Source organism: Rattus norvegicus, chromosome 3, assembly GCF_021556685.1.
Source record: "Rattus norvegicus strain SHRSP/BbbUtx chromosome 3, alternate assembly SHRSP_T2T, whole genome shotgun sequence".
NCBI classification, from domain to species: Eukaryota; Metazoa; Chordata; class Mammalia; order Rodentia; family Muridae; genus Rattus; species Rattus norvegicus.
Window position 1 is genome coordinate 28,371,380 of NC_141536.1, and position 13,021 is coordinate 28,384,400.

At 39.4% G+C, this 13,021-nt stretch overlaps 1 protein-coding gene across 46 annotated transcripts in view; it reads right to left on the reverse strand.

The window, feature by feature from the left end:
• Positions 1-11,887, reverse strand: part of Qtman (queuosine-tRNA mannosyltransferase) — a 390,738-nt gene extending 378,851 nt beyond the window's left edge. For 17 of the 46 annotated variants that reach the window (XR_015683156.1, NM_001024274.2, NM_001393689.1 and 14 more), the window contains 1 exon segment: positions 11,376-11,455. The gene's annotated coding sequence lies outside the window, so the exon portion shown is untranslated. 46 annotated transcript variants of the gene reach the window in all.
• Between the last annotated feature and the right edge of the window lie 1,134 nt (positions 11,888-13,021).

Genomic DNA, 13,021 nt, shown 5'->3' on the forward strand with positions numbered 1-13,021 from the left:
GAGAAGTAATGCAATTATATTTTGATCTAAAATGTATTAAAAAAATAAATAAAAACATTATAGAGCTCAAACTAACCTAGTCTGGTACACAGTTGTCATTCTTCATTGCATTTCCCTTTAGCTCGATCCTAAAAAGTAATAACTACGTTAAAGTCAGATTACCAAGGCAATCACTACATATCATCACAGAAAGATAATGTAGTTTACAATCCGCAAATGAAGATCAAATTTACTTCAACTAAACTAATCACCACTACCCATTTTTTTCACTTTTATTTTTATGTAGTCATAAAGTTTTTGGAAATACACAGCTTAATCTATACTTGTGCCACACTCCCAGCTAGTCACCCCAAGGATGTGGCAAACTTCTCTTTCACCGTCTTTGTCAAACGGTGTATCAGGCAGCTCACCCAGACGATTTCTGTAATGGATTTTGCCTGTCTCTGCACAGTAGGTGACAATCCTTGTCAAGTTTCCAGTCTGTCTCATAACTGAACGATTAGAACCTGCTGCAGATGTCACATCTAAATACTTAAATGGATTTTTATCATTAGTGTCACCTACAAGACATTATCACTAACAGCGCTGTCCTAGAGAGCATCTCTTTCAGTACTGCCAAGCTCTCTTCATCATAATTGATAAGACACTTACTTCCTAAAACAGAGGTCAGCAAGCTAGAACACAAGAAGAAAATCAGCACTGCTTCTTATATAGGTATAACCTAAAATGGGCTTTATATTTTTAAATAATTAGTAAAATTAACTTATATCGTGTGACATGTGAAAACAACATGGAGTCAGATTTCAGTCTCTATAAATAACACCTACTAAACGATGATCAATGTTCCTTAACTACTTATGTACAGCTGTTTTCGTACCAAAAACAGCCACAAAATACCAGCCCAAAATATTTGCCATCTGGGTCGTTTAAAGAGAGAAGTCTACCAACTCTTAGCCTAGGGAAGCTTTTGGTTTAGAAATTGTGATATCAACGGTCTGCTGTATTAATAACCTCAGATGAATGACAATAATAAATCAACTGTTTCCCTGTCTCACGTCCCACCACTCAATATCTCCCTCCAATGTAGGTAGACAGCTACACTCCCTTTGCTCTTCCCCTTGGCACAGGTTGAATCAAAGGACCTTGGGCAGGAACAAACAGCTCAGCTTCAAGTCTCCAACACTGGCCTCTTCCATGCCGACGCTCTCCTATTCTGGACGTTTACTCTGTACCCTCTGTAATGGAGATCGCTCCTATTTTCAGAGCTGAACAAGCATGCTGTCACTTCCAACATGCTCTAACAACCGCTCTGACATGTGACTATCTTTGGATTCCTTTACAACCTGAATATTTCAACTTCTCCCAGTCTCAGTGATTCCTCTTAACTATTTTCTTTGAACCTTCAAACTTGTGGCCTACCAATTTAGCCTTCACAAATTGCCTGCTCTTCTGTGCTTCAGCACAGTTCATACAAACACCAAATATAAGAGTATAATAAAATCAAAATCTATACATATCACTGTCTTCCTCACCTAAGAATACTCACCTTGAAATATCTCTCACTTGTTTTAGGATCTGTCTCAGAAGAATACATACTCCATTTCTTTCCTCTCCACTACTGACAGCTGATCCAAGCGTCTATGTCTACTTTACCCAAATGCTATGTCCACCTTCCAAGGAGGCCCATATCATCTGTGTCCCTTTGAACATAAACTCACATCAAAGCTCACAATGACACACAAGGCATCAGGGAAGAAGAGGAAGAAGAGGTTATCTGAAATTACTACTATCTCAACTTAAAGTAGTTACTTGGCTGGGACCAATCCAGAAAATATAAATCTTTGAAGACATGCAAGAACCTTGCCTATTTCTAAAGTGACACAAAAGTCCAATAATATACAGCCTTAAAATTAAGACAATAAACTACTTTCATGTAGCACATATTTAAAAAAATCCTGAAAAGACTAAATATGTAAGACACCATTCATTGACCTTAATTAACATAAAGAGTTCTCAAATTTCTTAGTGTCTAAACTCCTTTTGTATTCTTAAAAATTGTTAGATCACCCCAAAATACTTTATGCATTAAAATTATCAATATTTGTTGTATTAGAAACTATTTGCTAAATCACCATAAATCTAGTAAGATATGTAATATTTAAAATAAATTTTACATTTTGTAAAAACACTTCTCAAAATACAAAAGCTTAATAAGAAAGTAATGATGATATAGGTCTTTCAAATATCATTGTTTAGCTTGTGAGAAGACAAGAGGATTCTCATATCTGCTTCTACACTGATTCTGCTGTGAAATATAGTTTAGACTAAGCTACGTAAAAAATGGCTTCACAAAATACAGTAAGAAAAATATGTTAATACTAATAACTTATCCATATAATAATAGATAATCTTTATGATACTATACCAAAACTTAGCAAAACAGGAGTTTCTTAAGGGCTGGTTACAATGTGGATCCTAACACAAGCACTTTTTTGTATTATTTTACTTGCTTTTTGAGAGGCTCTTTCAACCTTTCTTGTAACAGTTCTCATTTTAAAACTATTGGTCTACTGATACAAATCTTGTCATAATTCATTATATAGCAGCAAACATCCATCAGTATCACTGTGTTGCTAGAAGGATTGTTCAAATACTGAAAAGCTGATAAGAACATAGCAGGTAACAAAGGTTTTCTAAAATTTTAATTTTCATATAAAAATTTAGATTTTTATCTTTGGGGACAAACCTTAACAGTTTTTGCCCTTCAAGTGACAAATCCTCTTCTTTATTTTCAAGAAAATGGCTGACAAATGACTAAGTCTAAATCACCATAGTTTCTTTTCTAGTCACTCTTTAAAGTAGAACCAGTGTTTCATATTTAAAAAAAAAAATGTGGCTAGCTTTACTAATAACTCAGAAAAAAGAACGAGTGCTTTTTTTTCCTTTAGACAAGCAATATATACTACAGCATATAAATCAGAAGTGCTTTTGCATCCTTCCAATTTAATCTCAGGGAATATTAAAAGAAAGACTAATAATAATAAGTTAAAATTTTAAAAATCTCATTGTTACTTCTCCCACAAGTACCTTCTGAAGTGAAGATGGCTGAATATTTGATGTTTTCAGTGTTTTTAAATACATATGTCACATGAGACATATACAATTAGTAGCATAGCATGACATCACTAGCATTTAATTTCTAAGAAGATATTCACAGATTTGCACATTACAAGACAAAAAGGCAAGAAGTTTTATTACTATGATAATAGTCTTAATTTTGAGCACCCCACCTACTAACAACTAGATATAACATATTCTGAGAACTACTGTCGCTTTCTGCTTCCTTGTTTGCTTGCTTCCCAAGACAGAGTTTCTCGGTGTAGCCCTAGCTATCCTGGAACCACTCTGAAGACAAGGCTGGCCTTGAACTCCAAGATTCACTGGCCTCTCCCTCCAAGTGCTAGACTAGGCACTTCTGCCCAGCTTGAGAACTACTATCTTAAGCAAACACAGAAAGCTATAAATGATTAGGTGACATCTCCAAATCCATAGTAAATATCCCTATTCAAGTGGTGTACCAAGTATCTGTATTTACAATTTTGCTTTTAATTCAAAATGCTCTCATGTGTCTGGAATTTAATAGTAATACAAATAACAGCAATCAGCATTGAGTCTGCGTATAAAAATATCTCATTTAATCCTCTTAGATATCTACTCATTAGCTGCTATGCCATAGATGAAGAAATCCAGATTAGAAGCAGAAGTCGTTTGTTTGAAGTCACATATCTAACATTATGCATATCTAACATTAAGTCTTGATAACTTATCTTTACTATACATGAATACTTCTGGAAAGGGAAGCATATCATAGTGAAAGAGCAAGCTGGAGGTAATGCATCTCAAGCCAGGACACAGAAATTATGTGCCTAGTGTTTCATGATTCCCCCCAGTATCCTTGAATACCTTGCAATATTAGGCCCTACCTTTCTAAGAGACCCTGTTAATCACACCACTTTAGAAACCAAGTCCTTTAGGAGACATCTAAACTATAAGAACAATATATTCTGCCCCTTTATAGCATATATCAGTATATTATGTATACATAAACAGATTGATAATTCATGCTTTTGTAAAGTCAACTGAACCAGATCTCTATTTGAAAAGGTTTTTATTTGATTACCTATATCTTCTATTTAAATAGCATATTAATTAGTGTATTAATCTATACTATTTAAATATGATCATAAATTAATGCATCAAAGATCATTTTTAAGTGCCACGTGATATCATCTCCATTTCAACATGAGGAAACTGAAATTCATACATGTTTAAATACCTACCTTCCTCCCAAGACCTATGCTTATATCGCACAAAATTCAAAATCAGTCTCAACTGACTGCTAAGCCCAAAATCTTTGCTCATACACGCAGATCTACTAAAGAAAGCCTCAGTGACTCAGCAATTGCTCACAAAGTTGATACAGCACTTGCTGATACCACACTCTGCCCAAATCAATCAAGATATGACTCAAACTGCATCTTAAAAATCAACAAATGACTTTTTTTTTCTTTTTTTCGGAGACCGAACCCAGGGCCTTGCGCTTGCTAGGCAAGCGCTCTACCACTGAGCTAAATCCCCAACTCCAACAAATGAAAAGGTACATGTTGAAAATGGGTATGTTCTCACATGCTTCAAGTAAAGGAGATCATCTATAGCAAAACTAAATAGTGAAGTAAATTGACTTACATATGTCATTTATGTGATCTGTTTACATTAAAAAGAAGACATTTCAAAGGTAAGGTCATCACAGCTACAGAGGCCATGTACAAATTACACAATAGCTTTCAAAGTCAAAAGTACTGAAAACCTAAGTCATCTGCAATAGAAATCATTTTCTTAAACCCTAATCAATCAGAAAAATTTCCATTTCAAGTTAGAATCTACAAAGGTCAAGAGTCATGCCCTTGGTTTCAGTTCTAAGCATTTACACTACAAAATAGCTGTTAAAGAGTTAGATTAAAGGGTTGGGGATTTGGCTCAGTGGTAGAGCTCTTGCCTAGTAAGCACAAGGCCCTGGGTTCGGTCCCCAGCTCTGAAAAAAAGAAAAGAAAAGAAAAGAAAAAAAAGAGAGTTAGATTAAAGGTTTATCCAGCTCAATCTACTTGGTGAAAACCCAACTTTTGAAAAGTATAAGCATCTGTAGATTAGAGAGGAATGTGGTTTAATTTTATTCAAATCATATTCTCAGAGTCCATACATGTTTGTGAGGAAGCTAACAAAATGAAAGGTTCTGGAATATCACTAAAACATAAGGCAGTATAGGCCAGAGATAAACAATCACTAATGTCACAGAACATCATTCCAGATTTGGGGAAAAAGATATTAAAAAAAAAAAAACCCACAGCTCAACACTACTTCCTCCCATCAATGATTCCTATTGTGACCAAAAAGAATCACAATGCAATAATGTAAAAGGGAATGACAAACATAAAGGGGGGTGAAAATTGAGGTCATATCTCTTAACATGCATCATTTAAAGTAAGAGTCCCCCCACTTATCTGAGTCAATTTTACATACTTCATTTCATTCAGATAATTGAAGTTTTCCTTAGAGTTGTAAAATGTTTACCTCAACATAATTGGTAAATTGTCCACTTAAAGACACCACTAGAAAAACGGCCATCTTTCCCTTCTACACATACCCATACCTCGACCATCATTAAATGTATGAGATTTTGGCTTTTGTGGAATATTTATCTCAAATGTCCTCTTTTAAAAATTAGTACAAAAAAGCCTCCAAGAGAAGTTATGGTCATTACCTTTTTAATACAGAGTGTTTGCATTACTTGTTAAAGACATGGCAATTTGAGAGTTCAATATATGACTGCTGTTCTAAAACCAAATTAAAGGTTTAGACTACTAAAGAGTTTGATGACTTCCCTCAATACAATAACTAGAATTGTATGGAGAACAAAATCAAAGAGGTCTCTCTTTTTATAGGCAGTAATTTAAGGGCCTTGTAATGAGAATTTAGTCTTTAGTATATAATTACTAATGAACAAAAATGGGGTCATTAAACTCACTTCTTTATAGTGCCATAAAATTTCTATGTGTAAGAAATATAAAATTATATATATATATGTATATATATATATATTCATCAAACTGAAAATATACTGAAATGTGCAATGCCTTACAATTCGGCATCATGAATTTCTGCACCTTAAGTAAATGTCTCTAAGATGACGGAAATCACTTTTCATAGGAATGTTTATAATTTAAAACACAAAGCCTCCAAGTATTAACATTGGCAATAAAATCTCTAAACTTCTTAAATGTATTATAAATTTTCTATGAACATTGTCCCCCAACACTCATCAAGACTTACTATTAGAATGGATGTGTATTTAACCAATATTAATAACTTGCTATGAGATATCCACACACATAAGGTAAACACAGTGTGCAAAACAGGAAATGACAACATTACAGAAATGTATAATGAACACCTGATCAAAAAAAGCCTTATCAAAATGGAGAGGCCGTAGGGCAGAAAGTCAAACACTTGAAAATAGTTAGCCACCATTCAAAATGGACAAAATAATTCAAACCTAATTAGAGGCTAGCCAGGAAAGGGTTGTAAGTCATGACTGGATAAATTCTGAATGTCCTAGAGTTTCTGACGCATATGAAAAGCTGAAACTCAAAAATGTTACAGATGGTAATAGCCCAAGAATCTACATTTCAGTATCTCAAGGGCAGTGTGATGAGTCTGAATCTAGAAGATGGTATCACACACAGCATCCTGATTCTGCCAAGACCTCTACAATCTACAGATCAAAACAGGCCTTAGCATCCTGTGCAGAAAAGGGAGGTCCTGGCCAACCTGTTCCTGGTGCTTAAGCAAAGAGAATGTTCTAGTTCCACAAGAGTTCTGAAAAGGAAGGAAAAGGAGGGAGAAAGAAGTGGGGGATGTGGGGAGGGAGGGAGGGAGGGAGGGAGGGAGGGAGGGAGGGAGGGAGGGAGGGAGGGAGGTTGGTGGGTCATCAGTCACAAAAGAAGTCCTGATTACTTTTTTTTGACAAATATTCAAAAAAAATGTATCATTTGTTCAAATAGCTTAAATGTCACAAGGAGGGAAACATATATTCCTACAAACTCTTACCTCATTCAATATCATAAATTCTTCTTTACCTTTATTAAAATATCTGAGTATTTCTTACACACTTTTGAGATGTTTGTGTCATACATTTGTAAAGCTCCTAATGAGAAACGTGTTTAAAAATAACTCTCCGATGCACACAGAGTACATGCCAAAGGTATATATGGCATACATAATCCCATACTTCTGTGAAGAATGGATGATCAAGGTACAACTCTGACATCCATCAAAAGAGATTCTGGGAAAGGAAGTGGGCAGTCGGTCCCTTCACCGTCTGTGTGAAAGGGACTGATATGACAGTGGATAGTCCAGGAAGACTGGGGCATACTTCACAGACAGACAGACAGACAGACAGGCAGACAGACGGAAGATGACTGCTCCAGAGAAGTGACTACCACCCGCTTCTACTATAAGCTTTGATAACAGTCTCGGTAGGAAAAAAATGAATGTAGCTCAAAGACAGTATCACTGTAAAGGTGATGATCGAGAACTTCAGATCTTCAAACAGCGATCACTCTGCTCAACTGGCCTGGCTATGTATTTGTTTGCTAGGCTCAATTCTCCCAGGTTTTCAATGAAAAAAGGAATTGTACTTTGCAAAAGAAACATGAAACGTTTCTTATTTTGTTTTGTTTTCATACACAAACACATTACTTTGATCTACTAAAAGAAAACCCTAAGTATAAGAAGACTCGCTGTATTTTAGAATTTTCACCAACATAAAGCACATTGCAACATTAAAATATTCTAGGATAGCCTGACAAAGTAGTCCAAACTCCCAAATCATGTTATTTACGCATTCACGGGCTGAAGAATACATCCGTATAAAGTGAAACCAAAACTTCAAAATATGGCCTATGGTAACAATTAGAGGTTGCTGAACTCGTGGCTATCAAACTTTGCTGCAGTAGAAATTTCACATTACCCTAGTATGAAGGAAGTATTCTATCACTAAATTCAAATAACTGTACACTGAGATGTTTCAGTGACATTAAAGAACAAAATTAATGCTTCTTTCTCCAATTTTTCTAAAATATTATATACCTTGGTATTCTCTCAGTACTGGTTCAACACAAAAAAAAATATTTAGTAATTTCGATTTTACTCAAATCATAATTTTCTATTTCCAGACACTCATCTACCAAAAGACCAAAGCATTAACAGAGTATCCACTGCACTTGACACTAGCCATACAGATTAAAAACGTATGGCTATCTTTCAAAAAACACCTACCAAGGAAAAACATAGAAGCAACAAATATTTAGTAAGTCTACACCACTGTGCTGTGGGAGATGTAAAAATCCCAACCCACTTAAACAAGGACTTCAGGGTTCCAGCATTTTAGAATTTTTTTAAAATGCAATTGGATCTTTCCTTCTCCTGAATATCAGACTCAGATATACTACAACTCTAAATCCGTTGGTTTAAATCTTCTGGGACACACAGACTTCCCGATTCAAGAACACGAATGGCAGGGACAGACCTGATCTATCAGCTATAAATGTGAAACCTTTGACCTACAATTTGTCCTGTCTGCAGACGGTCTGAGATAAAGGTCACACAGAGATTGTGGAAGTAACCAACCAATGACTGGTCTAGCTTGAGATTCACGCGGAGCCAACCACTCACCCAACCTGAAGGGCCAGAACCAAGTGGCTGGAGGGCACAGACACCTCTGAGAGAACCAAACACAACTGACAAAATAAAATAAAACAAATCAATGAAATGATTCCTAATGATATGCTGCTATACTCATAGATTAGTGCCTGGTCCGATTCTCAGCAGAAACCCACAGTCAAACAAAACTGCAGAAGAGGGAGGAGAAGGATTCTAGGAGCCAGAGGGGTCAAGGACACCACAGAATGCACTAACCTGGGCTCCCAGGGACTCACAGAAACTGAACCATCCATCAATCAGGGAGTTTGCCTGGGTCTGCCTTAGGCCCTCTACATACGTGTTACAGTTGCGTAGCTTGGTCTTCTTGTGGATCTAGTCCTAACAGTGGGAACAATGCTTCCTCTAAGTCTTTGGCCTACTTTTGAGACCCTTTTCCTCTTACTGAGTTGCCTTGTCCAGCCTTAATATGAGTGGAGGTTCTTAGGCTTACTCCAACTTGACATGCCTTGTTTGGTTGATATCCACAAGAGGCCTGCCCTTTTCTGAAGAGCAATGGAGGTGTAGTGGGGGAAAAGGGACTGGAAAGAGAGGAGGGAGAAACTGTGGTCAGGATATAATAAAATATGGAAGAAGAATACATTTTTAATTTTTTTTAAATATGTGTTCCTTTTAAAGAAGACCCAAGTTCAGTTCCCAGAATCTACACAACTCCAACTCCAGGGAGTCTGTCACCTCTGGCTTCCATACACAACTGCACTCACATACATACACACATACACACAAACATTCTTTTAATTAAAATAAACATGTGTTTTAAAGAATACAACTAATCCCAGTGTGGTAGAAAGTGGAGGCAAGAGGATAAGACGTTCAAGGTCAGCCTCAAGTATATAGTAAATTCCGATCCTAGGCTGTATAATAACCTGTTTCCAAAAAAGAAAAAGAACTGAAATCTGAATAATCCTTAAACTGAAAATGACTAAATTCAAGTTTTTAAACTAAAATAGAAAGAAATGCTTCAACTTAGAGATGTAAGGCTAGTTGACTAACTACAAGCAACTGTATCATTTGTATCTAAGGTGTCAACATTAGAAATGATTCTTATATGATCTGAAAGGGAGGCTAAAATAGAAAGTTAGTGACTACCTGGCAGTTTTTAAGATACCATAATCAAGAGGGAGAGAACCAGAGCTCAGTAAAGCATTTTACTTTGCTCGATGGGCTAGGGAGTTGGCCAAATCAAGATCAAGTTTGGTACAAGAGTGTGTCCATCAGAAGGATGTTCATCTAACTAAATGCTTAATAAAGGCAAGTGGTACTGTAAGTTCCTTCTAAATCTCTTGAAAATGTAAAATAGTGAAGCTACATTATACTCCTGAGGTCCCTCCCAAACAGAAAATCCTATTAGTGTATGATTTATAAGGTAAAAATGTCAACATGATTTCAGAGCAAAAGAAAAGACACTATGGTGCTGTAAAGTGTATTAGTAATAGGTATTACCTACTAACTGTTTGTCGAACTATCCTGATTCAAAAAGTGTTTCCCCAGCGCTCAAGATGAAACTATTTCAATAAATACAAAGCAAGACCCTAAGGACAACAGTGTATAATTCTTCTCGGTTGAAGCTGAGAAGAATCTACTCCCCATCAAAACCTGGAATGCACTAATTAAATTTCAGTATCTCACTTAGTGGTTCCAACATGAAACTTCTGTCACTGCTAAAGCTTACACAATAAAATGGTTCTGTTTGAGTTATACTGCCGCTTTTTCCCCCAGCAGTTCCTTTACCTAACCACTACAGTAAGCTTTAAAGTCAACTTCAGGGGTACTAAGGCAAGCTGGGCACAGGAGGGGACAACGATCCTCCTCGGTGTTGTGGACCATCACCTTCAACTCACGTTTTCCAATTCCAAACTGTGATACAGGTGGGAGGGAAAATGTAACCCCTTTTCTTTGAACTTCCCATCACAGGGGCTAACTTAAGAATTACCTCAAAGCTTACCCAATGAGACGTAGTTCTAAGACTATAAAAGTTGCACTACTCCCTCAAAATGGGAGTAGGGATGCGGACGCTGCCTACCGCGAGACCAAGGGTTAAACTGATGTATTAATGCAACTTTGCCGTAGTTCAGTTAGTTGTAAAGACTTATTAACACCAAGAACCCTGCCTTGCGTAAGAACGACCGGACTGCGGAAACGTCAGGCCTATGCCTAATCCTCTAATGGGGGGCGCGAGGTGTTGGTTCTCGCCGCCCGAGATGGGGACGCCGGGATCTGGACCAGGAAAGCGCAGGCCAGGGCCTCGCCACGCGGGAGCCCCGGCAAGGCGTCCCAGGGTCGGTCCAGCCTCTGCCCGTCCCAGACTCCGCGTTTCAAGAAGCGTCGCCGGGGGCCACAACGCGGCCGGGCAGAGCAGGAGGCCGCGCGTGCGCCCGGGAAGCGCGGCCCCGGCTCCGCCCTCCTCCCCCTCCGCTCCTCGCGGCCGCCGCCCCACTGGGAACTCCGCGCGGCGCGGCCCCGCGAGGCGGGCGCCGGGAGGGAGGGGCCGCGCTCCCCGCCTCCCGCGGCCAGCGCAGCTCCCAGCCAAGGCGACTCACCTCCTCCTCCTTCTCCTCCTCCTCCTCCTCCTCCACGGCTCCCTCCAGGCCACCGACAGCCCAGCTGGCGACGCGCTGACGCCGAGCCCCTCCCCCGCGGCCGCCACCGAGGCCGCAGCCCCTCCCCGCAGCAGCTGCAGCGGCCTTGGGGCGCGTCAGGCGCCGGCCCCGCCCTCATCCCGCCCCTCCCCGCCCACAAGCGCGAAGCTCCGCCCCCTGACGGCTTGCTCCACGCATAATCCCTGACTCAGAGGCCGCTCGGTGCGGGGGAACTCTCCACAGTGGCGGTGCTCCTCACACCTGCTCTCCCTCCGCCCACGGGCCCCTCGTACGCTTTCCAGTCAAGCCAGCGCCCCCGCCGCCCCTTCGGCTTTTCCGTACTCTCTCACACCTCTGGTCGCTGCCTCCGCTCGCGCTGCGGCCTTCTTTTCCTCCTAAGAAGTCTGTGGGCTGACTCACCCGGTCGCGCGTTCTTAGGCAGGTGACTAGCCGGCACCTGTAGTCCCTTTCCCGGTCCTTCCGGGCGCGCCTAAGCCTCAGGGACGCCGCTTGGCAAGTGCACACCCTCCTGCCGGAATTGGTCTTCACGCCCGCTCTCTGTCCCTCGGGATTCCTGCGGGACCTCTGCTAGCTGGTGCTGGCTTTTCCTCTACCCAAGTTATTTGCAGCCTCTTGGTTGTCGATACTATACGTACTTCAGATGCATCTTAGAGTATTAATAATTAACATACCCGGGGTCCCGATCACAGGAGCAGTCACAGAGCAATTAAAAGTCAGAAAGGACCCAAGAAACTCCAAAGGGTTTCTATAAAGAGAGGAATCTGCCTCCTTTACATCTCTATGTGTCTGAATTAGAGATTTCGAATCTGGGATCACATTGTGGATTAAATGATTCATGCAAAGACAAAACATGCAAAGTGGGTCTATGCTTTTATCTGGTAACTTTATTTTTAAAGCTACAAATTGGAGCAGACTGTAGTGCAGAAATGTATTAAGCACACCAAAATAACAAACTGATTAGGCCTTTGGAGTTACAACCACAAGTTGCTTAAAGTTATGTGAGGAAAACATTGCTCTCCTTAAATTGAACGGTGAAACGATCTTCTTTCTGTTCTAAACAAAACCCACACTCTCTGTGGACTTCCAAAGCTTACAACCACTGCTGACTTGAACAACACTGTCATGGGCATTTAGAAAGCCTAATAAACCATCTGTCCATCTACTTTTACACAAATTGGGAGACACACACACACACACACACACACACACACACAAAAGTGAATGCAGAAAGCTGAAAATGAGAATTCCAAATGGCAAACGAATCTAGTAAATCCTATTTCACAGAATAAAATATTGGGGTAAAACCCCAAGCCTATTCGTCAATCTGGAAAAGGAACCATAATTTTGTAAATGAATCGGCTGCTCCTTAAGATCACCTGGAGTCTTTTTTTTTTTTTTTTTTCTGATTGAGATCTGAAGTCCAGAGAAGTTGAGTTGCCTCACCAACATATCCAGTTTTCCTAGACCTGTCTCACATACTTGTCGGCATAGGATTTAGAGCTACAAGCGTAAAGTCACTCAATGTCAAAATTCTTTGCCATGGAGGCTCTGTCTCAGTCTACATGATCTGTGAGTGTGAGCTTAGG